This window comes from Trichogramma pretiosum, unplaced genomic scaffold (genome assembly GCF_000599845.2).
Source record: "Trichogramma pretiosum strain Unisexual culture from Peru unplaced genomic scaffold, Tpre_2.0 scaffold21, whole genome shotgun sequence".
NCBI lineage: Eukaryota > Metazoa > Arthropoda > Insecta > Hymenoptera > Trichogrammatidae > Trichogramma > Trichogramma pretiosum.
The window spans coordinates 1,137,086-1,142,652 of NW_019640940.1; positions in this window are offsets into that span (position 1 = coordinate 1,137,086).

Sequence of the window (5,567 nt, forward strand, 5' to 3'; positions counted from 1 at the left end):
ATAGTGCACATATATACACGGTTTGCGGTGTGCATCATCGAAAGCCTAATAGCCCCGCGCACAGTTTTCTATATACGTAGTACGCGATAATTTGTTCTCATTTATTTCATTTTACCAGAAGATAAAGATCATCGGCATCGCGAGTCGCGCGCGGGCAAAAAATAAAAGCTGTAATTGACGCGCACCGATCATCAATCGATTTTTCATTTGAACCGCCCGCGAATATAAATGTAATAAAACGGGAACAGGATGCACACGCGATCGGCCGATGATCGCCGAACGCGATTTTTTCTTATGGTACGTCACTTATATGTATGTATGTATAAATGCGAATGTGGCGTTATGTGAATGAATCGTTGATCAAAGCTCGCTCGCTCACTCGAGTGGCGTTTCAAGGGAGATAATTACGATATCTCACGCGCACATACACGGCTCGAAAATGACAAATTTCCTCGTATAAATCATGGCAAATGTCTTTATTGTTCTTTCTCTCTCATAATAGAGACACTTGTGGCGGAGAAAAAAATGTATTTTATATCTCAACCCGAGAGAGCCCTGACATTCCACGAGCGTTAGATTCAACGCGCTTATGACTTCTAAAATAGCCTACTTTATCATGAGTCGACGTAATTTGTTGCAAAAAAAAATAATAAATAAACTGTCGACCGCTATGACTCTGCATCATTGTACTCGAAAAGCACGCAATATAAGTATGTAACGTACGCGTACTTTCCGGCGTTTAGGATCCGTATTGTTTTTCAAGTGCGCGTTTTTGTGCGAGTGTGCGTGCGTGTAAGTATGCCTTTTTATGGAGAAGTTATTAAATATCTCGAACGCAAGGCAACGTATATCTCGACTTACCGATCGTGCGCGGATAGCAGCGCGCGGGTTTTAATCGTTTTTGCGTATGGAATTGCGATACGCATCTCGCCGACGCGCGCCTGAGATATATAATTATAACGCTCGCGTGCTGTGCTACGAGATAGTTATTACATAGACTTTGGCAGATCTGCGTGCCATACATTGTTGCGCGCGCGGGGGTAAATCCATTTCGGTCTTCGAGCTTCGAGTGCAATATCCGCGTGGACTTTGTATACTCAGAATTATTTCGTTGCTGAGGCGATATTGTAGTACCGGATCACCAGTATAACTCGAACTTATATTGAAATCAATGTGAAATTCATTAAGGTTTATTCATGAACGAGAGTTACATAATGATGCTTGTTGATATTTTTATTTTATTTTTTGCTTCCTCATAGAGGAAGCTCCGTGATAGGCTCGAAAACGTACTTTTGAAGTATGAAGTAGTATGTATGTGTGTACTTATATGGTCGATTCTCTGTCAACGCAACCGATCAACATTTTTTTTTTATCTAATACGATGAAAACATTGTTTGTGGTATTAGGAATGTACAAAAAAATTTATAAAGCGATTGGGGCCTTCTATCACCCTATTTCAGAACTCCAAAGTTGGCATTTTTCGCATTTTTCCATAATCTATCAAATATTGCAAATATTTCATTCAGCTCTAGCTCAGTGTAGAATGACTCAAACGAAAAAATGCATGGGAGCTTTTTTGTTGGATGGCAGGGGTTTTTTCTTTTCACTAATTAGAATTCTAAAAAATATATAAATAAATAAGAACTATTTGTCACTGTTTGTTGGATGGCGTATAATTTATTAGTATCACAAAATCTTTTTATTGAATATGAAAATGAATTATACGTGAATTATGCGAAGAACAGAGGCTGAGCACTATTTTTCACCACAAACAAACGAGCATTTTGATATTATGCTGCAGATGCAAACAAATTTAAAGCAACTTTGTTGTGCGATCAATTGAAATACTTGCATTTATCACAATATTCGAGAAATAATAATAAAAAATAAATTTTAACGGAATAATTTACAACTTGTTGTAATTAAGTAAAATTCCATCAGAAATAGAAGATTTTTCGCACAATATTTAATTCGGTGTTAAAATCGATGAAACGGCTGCTTTTTTGATTTCTCATCAGTTGAAGTTTTCATATTTTTTAAGGCTACCGTACTAAGATTTTTGACACACTTTGATATGATACAAAAAACCCTGCCCTGCCCCTAGGTAAAAATCTAAGAACCAATCATGCATATTAGTTGACTAGTTTGGAATCTGGCCTATATATTAATATAATTATATAATAATAAATATAAAAATTTACTTGTATGTTGCTCGGGACTTTTTATAAGTAATTGGTCTTACGAGATTAAAAAAATTCCTCGAATCATCGAAAAGTTAGAATTTCGACGTAGATCAAAGATATTGCGGACAATATATACAAATAAATAGATTTCAAACTTAATTGAAAACAATGCGGTGGTAAACAGTCATGACAGCTCCTCTTGAATACTCAGCATGTTTCAAGCCAAACAAATTATAGTACGAGGTTTGTGTTTAACGTCGAAACAAGGCATAATACCAAAAGATTAATTTTACTTTTAATATTACGTGGCATTGAAGAGAAGATCAATTGGTTAATTTAGGCACTAAAATGGATATTAGTAAGAAAAAATCTAGGGTAACTTGTGATATTTATCAGGAGTCATTTACACATGAAAAAAACATGACAAGACACCGAAATACAATTCAGGATAATCGCAAAGATTTTGCATGCGACAACTGCATAAGAATATTTGCGCGAAAATCGGATTTATTCTTTCACATAAAAACAGTTCACGATGGTCGCAAAGCATACTCATGCGACACGTGTGAACAGAAATTTGAGAAAAAAATCACAATTGATTAGACACCAAACTACAGTCCACGAAGGTCGCAGAGATTACACATGTGATAGATGCGAGAAGAAATTTGTCCGAAAATCAGATTTGATCAAGCATCGAAAGATGGTCCACGAAGGTCGCAAAGATTTTGCATGCGACAAATGCAAGAAGAAATTTGGTCAAAAAGGGAATTTGATCAGACATCAAAATATAGTTCACGAGGGTCGCAAAGAATACTCATGCGACGCGTGTGAACAGAAATTTGGAGAAAAATCAAACTTGATTAGACACCAAAGGACAGTCCACGAAGGTGGCAAAGATTTCCCATGCGACAAGTGCGAAAAGAAATTCGGAGAACGAGGTAATTTGAGCAAACACCAAAAAACAGTACACGAGGGTCGCAGAGATTATGCAAGTGATAAATGTGAGAAGAAATTCGGACAAAAAGTGCATTTGCTTCATCACCAAAAAACAGTACACGAGGGTCGCAAAGATTACGCTTGCGATAAATGTGACAAGAAATTTGGAGAAAAAAGTAAATTAATCAGACACCAAAAGACAATGCACGAAGGTCGGAAAGATTTTGCTTGCGATCGTTGCGAGAAGAAATTTTTAAGAAAATCAGATTTATTGAGGCACCAACAAATAGTACATGAAGCTCGAATAAATTTCAAATATAACAAATTTGAGCATAAATTTGGATCAAAATCACAATTGATTAGACATCAAATGAGAGTTCACGATGATTGCCAATATTACCAATGCGACAGGTGCGAAAAGAAATTTGGACGCAAATCGAGCTTGATCTCTCACCTGATGACACACGAAGACGTAACCGAAGATCTTAAAGATTACGCAAGCGACAAGAGCGGGCAGAAATTTGGTGATCCAAGAAATTTGATCAATCCCCAAAAGAGACTCCACGAAGGTCACATACATTTCGCAAGCGATGAGAGCAAAGAGACATTTGGGGTTAAAAAGAATTCGGTTAGACATCAGAAAGAAGTCCGTAGAGGCCGCAAAGACTATGCATGCGACAAGTGTGAGCAGAAATTTAGGATTGAATGTGGTTTGATAAGGCATCAAGAAATAGTCCACGAATACCGTGAAGATGACGCAAGCAACAAGAGCAAAAAAAAATCTGATGCTCCATCGATTTCGATAAGACGAAGAAAAAAAGCCAAGAAAATCCGCAAAGACATACTTTTAGATAGGTGCTATAATTGTCTGGTTTGCAAATACAATAGACTTTTGTCCAAACAAAAAGTTGGAGCAAAGGCAAAATAGCTCGCAACGTGTGAAAGTGGAGATATTTCACGAGATTTTTCATAATAAATCGCCGGCATGCGCAGTTGAATATAATATCGTGTAAGATAATAATTAATCTTTTTGAAAATGTAAAAATTTTATTTTATTTATACAACTGACTAGAACTTTTTTCAATCACACGAATAGTTTTTCAGTAAATAACATGTAACTCAGCAATGAAGTAATTAAAAGCGTTCATATTTTTCTTGACAATGGCAAAAAATGAGAAAGTTTCTAAAATAAAAATTTTGTCATTATTTGACTGTCTTACCATTAACTATATGCTACTTATCAATTTTTTTTCCTGTCTACTGGTTAGTGTTGATATTATCTTTTTACTCCAAACGAAATTTTGAGTACTAGAAGAAGAAACGAAATTATGGGTATTGGCAACTTTGATCCCAACTTTTTTTTAGTTTTAAATAGAATAGCTTTTTGATTGTTTTGACCATACGATTATCACATATTTCAAATATTTTTTTCAAATGAGAGATTCGGGCCTGTTTTATTCATATTATATTTCATAAAAATAGAAGGAAATTCTTTGCCAAGGAATTGGCAGTGGTTGTTAAATTTTACCAGGATACGTCATAAGTGTATTTATTTTTATTACTAACCATGTTTTGACTTATAATTTTTACTTTACCACTTGCAGATTTACAGGTAAAGGCACTCGCCATCTAGCAGCGGAGGCTTGAAATAATCGGTATATAAAAATTGGTTTACTTTTTTTGAAACAATCAAATTGCTGTTTTCAGCTGATTTAACAGTATCATAATAATCTTTAAGACATTAGGTCAGTATTAACCCATTAACGCGCAAAAGTGCAATTTTGTGCATGAATTTTCCGTTGTAAAAAAATTATAGATAAAGTTAAAATATTTTCTTGAAAATCCATACCCAGGGGTTTTTGGGTATGCTTTTGCAGTATCCGGTGTTATTTTTGCGATAAATAAACATTATCATCGTTTATTTTGCCATTAAAAACAAAAAACGTGATTTTTTGACTCAAAATTTTTTTTCAAAGTCGATTTTCTACCTTGCCTTGCCTTCGGAGGGTTCCCATAACACCAGAAATCGTGCACTTTTTCTCTGAACCTTCGAAAAATGCGCTGCCGCGATTTTTATCTTGCCCCTATATTTCTAAAATGGCGAATTTATACCGAGCAGCGGTATAAAAATTCACTCATTTTTTACTCAGAACCTATTTTACATGCGCTAAATATGAACTCAAAAGTACAATTTGGAGTGTAAAAACTTATTTGAAATCGTTTAGAGAATACGTGTGAATTTTTTCAGAATTTTTCAGACCACTTTGAAAATTTTGCAAAATACGACCATTTTCCGGCCTGTCGAAAAAATCCAAAATGTTCCAAAAAAAAATCTGAAAAATTCTGAAAAAATTATTAAAAAATTCCAAAAAAAATTCACATGTATTCTTTGAACAAATTTGAACACTTTTCATTGTATGACTTTCTTTTATAAAGTCAATAATTTAC